The 12658-nt window shown below is 49.0% G+C and overlaps 8 non-coding genes across 8 annotated transcripts; all 8 read left to right on the top strand.

Annotated features, from left to right (window-relative positions):
- Positions 1 to 702: 702 nt before the first annotated feature.
- On the top strand, positions 703 to 775 carry trnav-cac (transfer RNA valine (anticodon CAC)). The gene has a single exon. It is a non-coding gene; the product is annotated as a tRNA-Val (tRNA).
- A 2188-nt stretch (positions 776 to 2963) lies between these two features.
- On the top strand, positions 2964 to 3035 carry trnad-guc (transfer RNA aspartic acid (anticodon GUC)). Its single transcript has one exon. It is a non-coding gene; the product is annotated as a tRNA-Asp (tRNA).
- Positions 3036 to 3534: 499 nt separating this feature from the next.
- Positions 3535 to 3607, top strand: trnav-aac (transfer RNA valine (anticodon AAC)). Its single transcript has one exon. It is a non-coding gene; the product is annotated as a tRNA-Val (tRNA).
- Positions 3608 to 3822: 215 nt separating this feature from the next.
- Positions 3823 to 3895, top strand: trnav-cac (transfer RNA valine (anticodon CAC)). The gene has a single exon. It is a non-coding gene; the product is annotated as a tRNA-Val (tRNA).
- A 4321-nt stretch (positions 3896 to 8216) lies between these two features.
- Positions 8217 to 8288, top strand: trnad-guc (transfer RNA aspartic acid (anticodon GUC)). The gene has a single exon. It is a non-coding gene; the product is annotated as a tRNA-Asp (tRNA).
- Positions 8289 to 8787: 499 nt separating this feature from the next.
- On the top strand, positions 8788 to 8860 carry trnav-aac (transfer RNA valine (anticodon AAC)). Its single transcript has one exon. It is a non-coding gene; the product is annotated as a tRNA-Val (tRNA).
- Positions 8861 to 9841: 981 nt separating this feature from the next.
- On the top strand, positions 9842 to 9914 carry trnav-cac (transfer RNA valine (anticodon CAC)). Its single transcript has one exon. It is a non-coding gene; the product is annotated as a tRNA-Val (tRNA).
- A 1532-nt stretch (positions 9915 to 11446) lies between these two features.
- On the top strand, positions 11447 to 11519 carry trnav-cac (transfer RNA valine (anticodon CAC)). The gene has a single exon. It is a non-coding gene; the product is annotated as a tRNA-Val (tRNA).
- The last annotated feature ends 1139 nt before the right edge of the window (positions 11520 to 12658 follow it).

The following is a 12658-nucleotide window of genomic DNA, read 5'->3' as shown; positions in this document are numbered from 1 at the left end:
CTACTACTACTACTACTACTGGAAAACAGGGACAAATGTTTGCAATCCAACAGAGTTATACACATTGAATTTCCAACTACACAATTAGTTACCTATAATAATTCAATTTAATTAAAGCCACAGTGGCAATATCTTGCTGATCGATTGTCCTTTCATGCTTCTGGTTATCAAATTCAAGCGCGTGTGAAAATGCTATATAAATAAAGATCATGTTGGCATATCTATTAAAAACAAACATCTTAATCAGTGGTTCTTAACCTACCACTATGCGGCCGGTTCTAGTGACAAGTCACAAAAGACCCTAATCCATACAAGCGTTTCTCGTTAGTATAGTGGACAGTATCTCCGCCTGTCACGCGGAAGACCGGGGTTCGATTCCCCGACGGGGAGTTACTTTGTTTATGTGAACTTAGGTATGCTGTCTACCAAAAGTGTGTTGACCTGTGTTTGCAGCAGAGTTATTACGTAACTGCAGTGGTTTTTGTGTGAAATCCACAAACCTTTTGTCAGCCACTTTTAAAAATCCGTCTCCGTCGCCAGTCCGTGATGCCACTTTTTGCAAGACGGCTCTGGTGCAACAGTCAAGCGAGTTTCCATAGTGTAGTGGTTATCACGTACGCCTCACAAGCGAAAGGTCCCCGCTTCAAAATTAGTCCGTGATGCAACTTTTTGCAAGACGGCTCTCGTGGAGCAGCCAGGCAAGTTTCCATAGTGTAGTGGTTATCACGTTCGCCTCACACGCGCAAGGTCCCCGGTTCGAAACCGGGTGGAAACAAGCCATGATAATCTTTCTGTCAGGCCCTTTGAAAAATTCTTCTCCGGGGCCAGTCCGTGATGCAAGTTTTTGTCTCTTGCGTACGTCCATGATGCCACTTTTTGCAAGACGGCTCCTATATAAAATAGTCAGGCCAGTTTCCATAGTCAAAGTCAAGTCACAGTCTGCTTTATTGTCAATCCCTTCATATGTCAAGACACAAAAAGAAACCGAAATTCCGTTTCCTCTATCCCACGGTGACGAGACATAGTACACGATAGACATACAAGTAGACGACACAAAATAAAAACAAGAAGGCATAAACAATAAATAATGAATAAATAATTAGTGATGAATAAATAATAAACAAATAACACAATAAATAAGAGGCGCAGAACTGAGCCAGTGTGCATACAGCAGACAGTAAGCATAGCGCAAAGTACAGGACGCTACGCAGAAAGGGGGAGAGAGTTCAGGATCCTAACAGCCTGGAGTATGAAGCTGTTGGTGAGCCTGGTGGTGCGGGAGCGCAGGCTCCTGTACCTCTTCCCAGAGGGCAGAAGCTCAAACAAAGAGTGAGCGGGGTGACTCACATCACTCACAATCGTGGTCGCCTTGCGGGTGAGATGGGAGATGTAAATGTCTTTCAAGGACGGGAGTGAAGCACCAATAATCTTACCAGCCGTGTTCACTATGCGCTGCAGGGCCTTCAGGTTGTAGTCAGTGCAGCTGCCACCCCAAACAGCAATACAGCTGGAGAGGACGCTCTCAATGGTGCCACGGTAAAATGTAGTCATGACGGCCGGAGGAGCGCTCGCTCGCCTGAGTTTCCGCAGAAAGTACAGGCGGCGCTGGGCCTTCTTCGCCAGTGATGCGGTGTTGGTGGACCAGGAGGGATTCTCACTGATGTGCACCCCCAGGAACCAGGCGCTGCTCACTCTCTCCACCACAGCAACGTCGATGGTCAGTGGCAGGTGTTGGGTGTGACCCTTCCGGAAGTCAACAACAATCTCCTTGGTCTTGTCGACATTCAGCAGGATGTTGTTTTCCCTGCACCACGTAGTCAGAAGGTCAACCTCCAACCTGTATTGAGTCTCGTCTCCCTTGGTGATGAGACCCACCAGAGTCGTGTCATCAGCAAACTTCACTATGCGGTTGTCGCTGTAGGTTGCAGTGCAGTCATGCGTCAGGAGGGTGAAGAGCAGCGGACTGAGCACGCAGTCTTGGGGGGCCCCTGTGCTCAGCGTGATGCTGGCGGAGATTTTGTCGCCAACACGTACCACCTGTGGCCTCTGACAGAGGAAGTCCAGTGGCCAGTTGCAGAGGTAGGTACTGGTGGGGGGGAGAACGGATCGGATGTGCTCCATGACAAGCCCCTCAAAGCACTTCATGATGATGGACGTAAGTGCCACGGGGCGATAGTCATTGAAGCAGGACGGAGTAGGTTTTTTGGGCACAGGTACGATGGTGGCAGCTTTGAAACACGACGGGACGATGGCCTGCTGCAGGGAAGTGTTAAAGAAGACACCCGTCAGCTCACCAGCGCAGTCCTTCAGCGCTCGACCCGGGATGTTGTCAGGGCCCGCCGCCTTACAGATGTTGATAGCGGCAAGCGCCCCCCTCACGCTGTCGGCGGAGAGGCACAGGGGCAGCTCGTGTGAAGGGGGAGTGGCCTTCAGCGGGCAAGTGCTCTTCCGAGCGTCGAAGCGAGCAAAGAAGCGGTTAAGGTCATTGAGCAGACGGACGTCGCCCTCACAGCTCTGCGGCGCTGGCTTGTAGATCGTGATTGTCTGAATGCCCTGCCAAAGGCTCCGTGCGTCCCTGCTGTCCTTGAAGTGGGCGGTAATTTTGCAAGAGAACGCCCTCTTTGCCTTTTTGATGCCCCGGGACAGGTCGGCCCTCGCAGTCCTCAAGCACGCCTCATCCCCCCTCTCTACAGGTGTTGTTGTAGTGGTTATCGCGCTCGCCTCACAGGTGAAAGGTCTCCAGTTAGAAACCAGACGGAACCAAGTCATAATAGCTCTTTTGTCAGCGCATTTGACAAATTCGTCTCCAGGGCCAGTCCGTGATGCCACTTTTTGCAAGACGGCTCCCGCATCACAGTCAGACAAGTCTCCATAGCGTAGTGGTTATCAAGTTCGCCATACACACCAAAGGTCCCCGTTTCGAACCGGGTGGAAACAAGCGTCATGAACTTCTTCACAGGTGTTCCTCGTTAGTATAGTGGACAGTATCTCCGCCTGTCACGCGGAAGACCGGGGTTCGATTCCCCGACGGGGAGTTACTTTGTTTATGTGAACTTAGGTATGCTGTCTACCAAAAGTGTGTTAACCTGTGTTTGCGGCAGAGTTATTACGTAACTGCAGTGGTTTTTGTGTGACAGTTTGTGTTAACTGCAGGCAGTGGAATTCCACCCTATTAACTAAATTATAAATGAATTAGTTTGCTCATTTGTTACTCCATATTCGCAACAGAAATGGTGCCTCATCGGAATTGAAGTGAACTATGATGTTGGTGGATTTCAAGTTTGGAGTTGTTGTGGCACATTGGTGTTGAATGCAGAACTGAAATCCACAAACTTTTTGTCAGCAACTTTTAAAAACTCGTCTCCGTCGCCAGTCCGTGATGCCACTTTTTGCAAGACGGCTCTAGTGCAACAGTCAAGCGAGTTTCTATAGTGTAGTGGTTATCACGTTCGCCTCACAAGCGATAGGTCCCCGCTTCAAAATTAGTCCGTGATGCAACTTTTTGCAAGACGGGTCGCTTGTGGCAGACAGCATGTTTCCATAGTGTAGTGGTTATCACATTCGCCTAACACGCGAAAGGTCCCCGGCTCGAAACCGGGTGGAAACAGACCGCATCAATGTTTTTGTCAGCCCCTTTGAAAAACTATTCTCTGGCGCCAGTCCGTGATGCCACTTTTTGCAAGACGGCTCTGGTGCAACAGTCAAGCGAGTTTCCATAGTGTAGTTGTTATCACGTACGCCTCACAAGCGAAAGGTCCCAGCTTCAAAATTAGTCCGTGATGCAACTTTTTGCAAGACGGCTCTCATGGGGCAGCCAGGCGAGTTTCCATAGTGTAGTGGTTATCACGTTCGCCTCACACGCGAAAGGTCCCCGGTTCGAAACCGGGTGGAAACAAGCCATGATAATCTTTTCGTCAGGCCCTTTGAAAAATTCTTCTCCGTGGCCAGTCCGTGATGCAACTTTTTGTCTCTTGCGCACGTCCATGATGCCACTTTTTGCAAGACGGCTCCTATATAAAATAGTCAGGCCAGTTTCCATAGTCAAAGTCAAGTCACAGTCTGCTTTATTGTCAATCCCTTCATATGTCAAGACACAAAAAGAAACCGAAATTCCGTTTCCTCTATCCCACGGTGACGAGACATAGTACACGATAGACATACAAGTAGACGACACAAAATAAAAACAAGAAGGCACAAACAATAAATAATGAATAAATAATGAGTGATGAATAAATAATAAACAAATAACACAATAAATAAGAGGCGCAGAACTGAGCCAGTGTGCATACAGCAGACAGTAAGCATAGCGCAAAGTACAGGACGCTACGCAGAAAGGGGGAGAGAGTTCAGGATCCTAACAGCCTGGAGTATGAAGCTGTTGGTGAGCCTGGTGGTGCGGGAGCGCAGGCTCCTGTACCTCTTCCCAGAGGGCAAAAGCTCAAACAAAGAGTGAGCAGGGTGACTCACATCACTCACAATCGTGGTCGCCTTGCGGGTGACATGGGAGATGTAAATGTCTTTCAAGGAGGGGAGTGAAGCACCAATAATCTTACCAGCCGTGTTCACTATGCGCTGCAGGGCCTTCAGGTTGTAGTCAGTGCAGCTGCCACCCCAAACAGCAATACAGCTGGAGAGGACGCTCTCAATGGTGCCACGGTAAAATGTAGTCAAGTCAAGTCAAGTTTAGTTGTATAGCCCTAAATCACAAGCAGTCTCAAAGGGCTTCACATAGACAGAAATTGACAATTATTCTCCAAGCATCCCCTGATCTTAAGCTCCCAAAAGGGCAAGGAAAAACTTAAAAACCCCTACTAGGGGAAAATAAGAAACCTTGAGAAGGGACCACAGATGGAAGGATCCCCCTTTCAGGATCACCAGGTTGGAATGGATGCAGAGATGGCACAAATGATACAACATGAACATCAATGAAATAAAAAGTGGATGTCCATGTCAGAGCAGAGGGCTGCCGAAGGAGCCCTCAATTGTCCTGGCAGTGTCTACGAGGAGGTTGAGCTGCAGTTCCCCCATCCTGAATTAACCCACGAGAATCCAGATAGCCGCTGTCAGCATGGGTGCCACCTAACCACCTCCCCGGCCGGGGAGGGAGGGAGTGGAGAGGGAGAGAAAACAAACTCCACCCGAATCGGCCACTACAGGTAAGTTAAAGGCCATGTCATAGAAATGTGTCTTTAGACGTGTCTTAAATGTTTCTACTGAGGTAGCAGTTCTAATATCCATTGGTAGGGCATTCCAAAGCTCTGGAGCCCGAATAGAAAATGCTCTAGAGCCTGCAGACATTTTCTTGGCTCTCGGTGCCACTAAAAGGGTAGCGTTTTGCGAACGAAGGTTACGAGACGGAACATAAGGAACAACTAGGTCGACGAGATATGAAGGCGCTAAGCCATGCAGTGATTTATAGGTTAATAGAAGAACCTTGAAATCACATCTTAAATGGACCGGGAGCCAATGTAAGTTGGCTAGTATTGGGGTAATGTGATCAAATTTTCTTGTCCGAGAGAGCAGCCTTGCAGCAGCATTTTGTACTAACTGTAGACTTTTGATGCGGGACTTAGGAAGACCCGACAATAGTACATTACAGTAGTCCAGGCGCGACGTGACGAACGCATGAATAACCGGTCGAGAGGATCGGACGAATCTTTGCAATATTACGAAGAAAAAACGCAATTCTGGTTATATTCTTAATGTGCTTTTGAAAGGAGAGAGTTTGGTCAAATATTACCCCGAGATTAGTTACAGTATCGCTTTGAGTGATAGTACGGTTATCTATAGTTATAGCGGTTTCCTTGAATAAGTGTTGATAACGAGTTGGCCCAATTATCAACATCTCAGTTTTATCTGGGTTAAGACGAAGGAAGTTGAAAGACATCCATTGCTTGATCTCCGCAAGGCACGCCTCAAGATTACAACAATCCCGCGGATCTGTCATCGATAACGGCATATATAATTGGGTGTCATCCGCATAGCATTGAAAACTAATATTATATTTGCGTATTATGTCGCCAAGCGGAATCATATAAATATTAAAAAGGATTGGTCCGAGAACCGATCCCTGTGGGACACCACACGTAACATTATAGAGCTCCGAGGACGCATTGCCATGGACCACTCGGTGCGTCCTGTTTGATAGATAGGAATGGAACCAGCCTAGTGCTGACCCTGAAATACCAACACAACTTTTAAGACGCCCTAATAAAATATCTAAGTCTACAGTGTCGAAGGCAGCACTAAGATCGAGTAGTAACAGTACAGACGAAGTGTTTGAATCCATAGCTATGAGGAGATCGTTAGTCACTTTAGCAAGTGCTGTCTCAGTGGAATGATTAGCTCTAAAACCAGACTGATTATTGGCGACCATGTAATCAATAAGCTGCTGCGCTACTAGTCATGACGGCCGGAGGAGCGCTCGCACGCCTGAGTTTCCGCAGAAAGTACAGGCGGCGCTGGGCCTTCTTCGCCAGTGATGCGGTGTTGGTGGACCAGGAGAGATTCTCACTGATGTGCACCCCCAGGAACCGGGCGCTGCTCACTCTCTCCACCACAGCACCGTCGATGGTCAGCGGCAGGTGTTGGGTGTGACCCTTCCGGAAGGCAACAACAATCTCCTTGGTCTTGTCGACATTCAGCAGGAGGTTGTTATCCCTGCACCACATGGTCAGAAGGTCAACCTCCAACCTGTATTGAGTCTCGTCTCCCTTGGTGATGAGACCCACCAGAGTCGTGTCGTCAGCAAACCTCACTATGCGGTTGTCGCTGTAGGTTGCAGTGCAGTCATGCGTCAGGAGGGTGAAGAGCAGCGGACTGAGCACGCAGCCTTGGGGGGCCCCTGTGCTCAGCGTGATGCTGGCGGAGATTTTGTCGCCAACACGTACCACCTGTGGCCTCTGACAGAGGAAGTCCAGTGGCCAGTTGCAGAGGTAGGTACTGAGGCCCAGCTTGTCAAGTTTGCTGATGAGACGTTGTGGCACAATGGTGTTGAAGGAAGAACTGAAGTCCACAAACAGCAATCTCACATACGAGTCCCTTCTCTCCAGTTGGGTGAGGGCAGAGTGGAGGGCAGAGCAGATGGCATCCTCAGAGGACCGTTTGGCTCGGTACGCAAACTGGAAGGGGTCAATGTTTGGGGGGGAGAACGGATCAGATGTGGTCCATGACAAGCCGCTCAAAGCACTTCATGATGATGGGCGTAAGTGCCACGGGGCGATAGTCATTGAAGCAGGACGGAGCAGGTTTCTTCGGCACAGGTACGATCGTGGCAGCTTTGAAACACGACGGGACGATGGCCTGCTGCAGGGAAGTGTTAAAGATGTCCGTGAAGACACCCGTCAGCTCACCAGAGCAGTCCTTCAGCGCTCGGCCCGGCATGTTGTCAGGGCCCGCCGCCTTACGGATGTTGATAGCGGCAAGCGCCCCCCTCACGCTGGCGGCGGAGAGGCACAGGGGCAGCTCGTGTGAAGGGGGAGTGGCCTTCAGCGGGCAAGTGCTGTTCCGAGCGTCGAGCAAAGAAGCGGTGCTTGTGGCAGATAGCATGAAAAGTGTTCATGAAAAGTGTTTCTAAGAGAGGGCTGCAAAACTCTTTCAACACCGTGACATCAGTACACCAACGTTCATTAATGTAGAAACAGAGACCACCTCCCTTTGATTTTCAAATTCAAGCGCATGTGAAAATGCTATATAAATAAAGATCATGTTGGCATGTCTATTAAAAACCAGAGGTAGGTAGGTAGCTGTCATTGAGCAGACGGACGTCGCCCTCACAGCTCTGCGGCGCGGGCTTGTAGATCGTGATTGTCTGAATGCCCTGCCAAAGGCTCCGTGCGTCCCTGCTGTCCTTGAAGTGGGCGGTAATTTTGCAAGAGAACGCCCTCTTTGCCTTTTTGATGCCCCGGGACAGGTCGGCCCTCGCAGTCCTCAAGCACGCCTCATCCCCCCTCTCTACAGGTGTTGTTGTAGTGGTTATCGCGCTCGCCTCACAGGTGAAAGGTCTCCAGTTAGAAACCAGACGGAACCAAGTCATACTAGCTCTTTTGTCAGCGCATTTGACAAATTCGTCTCCAGGGCCAGTCCATGATGCCACTTTTTGCAAGACGGCTCCCGCATCACAGTCAGACAAGTCTCCATAGCGTAGTGGTTATCAAGTTCGCCATACACACCAAAGGTCCCCGTTTCGAACCGGGTGTAAACAAGTGTCATAAACTTCCTCGTTAGTATAGTGGACAGTATCTCCGCCTGTCACGCGGAAGACCGGGGTTCGATTCCCCGACGGGGAGTTACTTTGTTTATGTGAACTTAGGTATGCTGTCTACCAAAAGTGTGTTAACCTGTGTTTGCGGCAGAGTTATTACGTAACTGCAGTGGTTTTTGTGTGACAGTTTGTGTTAACTGCAGGCAGTGGAATTCCACCCTATTAACTAAATTATAAATGAATCAGTTTGCTCATTTGTTACTCCATATTCGCAACAGAAATGGTGCCTCATCGGAATTGAAGTGAACTATGATGTTTGTGGATTTCAAGTTTGGAGTTGTTGTGGCACATTGGTGTTGAATGCAGAACTGAAATCCACAAACTTTTTGTCAGCCACTTTTAAAAACCCGTCTCCGTCGCCAGTCCGTGATGCCACTTTTTGCAAGACGGCTCTGGTGCAACAGTCAAGCGAGTTTCTATAGTGTAGTGGTTATCACGTTCGCCTCACAAGCGATTGGTCCCCGCTTCAAAATGAGTCCGTGATGCAACTTTTTGCAAGACGGGTCGCTTGTGGCAGACAGCAGGTTTCCATAGTGTAGTGGTTATCACATTCGCCTAACACGCGAAAGGTCCCCGGCTCGAAACCGGGTGGAAACAGACCGCATCAATGTTTTTGTCAGCCCCTTTGAAAAACTATTCTCTGGCGCCAGTCCGTGATGACACTTTTTGCAAGACGGCTCCCGCTTCACAGCCAGACAAGTTTCCATAATGTAGTGAATGTAGTACCCATATTGTAGCTTGAACAGGTCGTGGTCGCCGCTCCTGTAGGCCTCCTCCTTGACTTTGTGCAGCCTCCTGAGGTTCGGTGTAAACCAAGGTTTGTCGTTGTTGTACGTGCAGAAGGTCTTAGTCTGCACACACAATCCTCACAAAAACTTATGTATGATGTGACAGTGTCAGTGAGTTCATGCAAGTCTGAAGTTGCAGCCTCGAAAACTCCCCAATCGGTGCAGTCAAAGCAGGCTTGGAGGTCCTGCCTTGACTCCACTGTCCATTTCCTCACAGTCCTCACCACAGGCTTAGAAATTTTTAGTTTCTGCCTGTAGGCCGGGATCAGATGAACTAGACAGTGGTCCGAGAGTCCTAAAGCTGCACGAGCCACAGAGTGGTATGCATCCTTGATCACGGTGTAGCAGTGGTCCAGAGTCTGTGCCCCTCTGGTGGGACACGTTACATGCTGTCTGTATCTGGGGAGTTTGTAACGTATAGTGGACAGTACCTCCGCCTGTCACGCGGAAGACCGGGGTTCGATTCCCCGACGGGGAGTTACTTTGTTTATGTGAACTTAGGTATGCTGTCTACCAAAAGTGTGTTGACCTGTGTTTGCAGCAGAGTTATTACGTAACTGCAGTGGTTTTTGTGTGAAATCCACAAACCTTTTGTCAGCCACTTTTAAAAATCCGTCTCCGTCGCCAGTCCGTGATGCCACTTTTTGCAAGACGGCTCTGGTGCAACAGTCAAGCGAGTTTCCATAGTGTAGTGGTTATCACGTACGCCTCACAAGCGAAAGGTCCCCGCTTCAAAATTAGTCCGTGATGCAACTTTTTGCAAGACGGCTCTCGTGGGGCAGCCAGGCAAGTTTCCATAGTGTAGTGGTTATCACATTCGCCTCACACGCGAAAGGTCCCCGGTTCGAAACCGGGTGGAAACAAGCCATGATAATCTTTTTGTCAGGCCCTTTGAAAAATTCTTTGTGTGCGAGGTTCACCCTGTTAAGATCACCCAGAACAATAATTAGTGAATTTGGTAGAAGTTTCTGTTACCTGGTCAGCCAGCATCTGCGTGGCTTCACTCGCACGTACGTGTGGTGGAATGTAAACAGCCGCCATGACGATTGAGGAGAACTCCCGTGGTGAATAGAACGGCCGGCAGTTCATGAAAAGTGTTTCTAAGAGAGGGCTGCAAAACTCTTTCAACACCGTGACATCAGTACACCAACGTTCATTAATGTAGAAACAGAGACCACCTCCCTTTGATTTTCCGGAGAACTCCGCGCTGCGATCTGCACGAGTTAGCCTAAACCCCGCTAGCTCCACGGCGTGTTGGGGGGTTCGTTCGCAGAGCCACGTTTCAACGAAGCACAGCGCGGCCGATCTGCTGAAGTCCGTGTTCCTTGAAGTGAGGAGCAGCAGTTCGTCCATCTTGTTCGCCAGGGAGCGGACATTCGCCAGATGAATTGACGGTAGGGCAGAACGGAACCCTCTCTGCCTCAGCTTTACGAGTGCTCTGGCTCGTTTTCCGCGCCGCCGTCGCACTAGCTTGTATAGCACCGCTGCTCCGGCTAGAATCTCCGACAAACAGTCTGAATCAGAGAGAACAGGAGAGAAAATACCAGAAGAAGACTGTCCAATGTTTAACAGCGCTTCTCTGGTAAAAGTGATCCGGGATGGACAGCAGAGGACACAGAAAACACACAAAATAAGACAAAGAAACAGAGAGCGACTCACCGTGGCTGCCATCCGCGGCGCCATCATACTACTACTACTACTACTACTACTACTGGAAAACAGGGACAAATGTTTGCAATCCAACAGAGTTATACACATTGAATTTCCAACTACACAATTAGTTACCTATAATAATTCAATTTAATTAAAGCCACAGTGGCAATATCTTGCTGATCGATTGTCCTTTCATGCTTCTGGTTATCAAATTCAAGCGCGTGTGAAAATGCTATATAAATAAAGATCATGATGGCATATCTATTAAAAACAAACATCTTAATCAGTGGTTCTTAACCTACCACTATGCGGCCGGTTCTAGTGACAAGTCACAAAAGACCCTAACCTATACAAGCGTTTCTCGTTAGTATAGTGGACAGTATCTCCGCCTGTCACGTGGAAGACCGGGGTTCGATTCCCCGACGGGGAGTTACTTTGTTTATGTGAACTTAGGTATGCTGTCTACCAAAAGTGTGTTGACCTGTGTTTGCAGCAGAGTTATTACGTAACTGCAGTGGTTTTTGTGTGAAATCCACAAACCTTTTGTCAGCCACTTTTAAAAATCCGTCTCCGTCGCCAGTCCGTGATGCCACTTTTTGCAAGACGGCTCTGGTGCAACAGTCAAGCGAGTTTCCATAGTGTAGTGGTTATCACGTACGCCTCACAAGCGAAAGGTCCCCGCTTCAAAATTAGTCCGTGATGCAACTTATTGCAAGACGTCTCTCGTGGGGCAGCCAGGTAAGTTTCCATAGTGTAGTGGTTATCACGTTCGCCTCACACGCGAAAGGTCCCCGGTTCGAAACCGGGTGGAAACAAGCCATGATAATCTTTTTGTCAGGCCCTTTGAAAAATTCTTCTCCGGGGCCAGTCCGTGATGCAACTTTTTGTCTCTTGCGCACGTCCATGATGCCACTTTTTGCAAGACGGCGCCTATATAAAATAGTCAGGCCAGTTTCCATAGTCAAAGTCAAGTCACAGTCTGCTTTATTGTCAATCCCTTCATATGTCAGGACACAAAAAGAAACCGAAATTCCGTTTCCTCTATCCCACGGTGACGAGACATAGTACACGATAGACATACAAGTAGACGACACAAAATAAAAACAAGAAGGCACAAACAATAAATAATGAATAAATAATGAGTGATGAATAAATAATAAACAAATAACACAATAAATAAGAGGCGCAGAACTGAGCCAGTGTGCATACAGCAGACAGTAAGCATAGCGCAAAGTACAGGACGCTACGCAGAAAGGGGGAGAGAGTTCAGGATCCTAACAGCCTGGAGTATGAAGCTGTTGGTGAGCCTAGTGGTGCGGGAGCGCAGGCTCCTGTACCTCTTCCCAGAGGGTAGAAGCTCAAACAAAGAGTGAGCGGGGTGACTCACATCACTCACAATCGTGGTCGCCTTGCGGGTGAGATGGGAGATGTAAATGTCTTTCAAGGACGGGAGTGAAGCACCAATAATCTTACCAGCCGTGTTCACTATGCGCTGCAGGGCCTTCAGGTTGTAGTCAGTGCAGCTGCCACCCCAAACAGCAATACAGCTGGAGAGGACGCTCTCAATGGTGCCACGGTAAAATGTAGTCATGACGGCCGGAGGAGCGCTCGCTCGCCTGAGTTTCCGCAGACAGTACAGGCGGCGCTGGGCCTTCTTCGCCAGTGATGCGGTGTTGGTGGACCAGGAGGGATTCTCACTGATGTGCACCCCCAGGAACCGGGCGTTGCTCACTGTCTCCACCACAGCACCGTCGATGGTCAGTGGCAGGTGTTGGGTGTGACCCTTCCGGAAGTCAACAACAATCTCCTTGGTCTTGTCGACATTCAGCAGGATGTTGTTTTCCCTGCACCACGTAGTCAGAAGGTCAACCTCCAACCTGTATTGAGTCTCGTCTCCCTTGGTGATGAGACCCACCAGAGTCGTGTCATCAGCAAACTTCACTATGCGGTTGTC

The sequence above is a fragment of the Syngnathus typhle genome, linkage group LG1 (genome assembly GCF_033458585.1).
Source record: "Syngnathus typhle isolate RoL2023-S1 ecotype Sweden linkage group LG1, RoL_Styp_1.0, whole genome shotgun sequence".
NCBI classification, from domain to species: domain Eukaryota; kingdom Metazoa; phylum Chordata; class Actinopteri; order Syngnathiformes; family Syngnathidae; genus Syngnathus; species Syngnathus typhle.
This window is presented reverse-complemented; position numbering and strand designations above follow the sequence as displayed.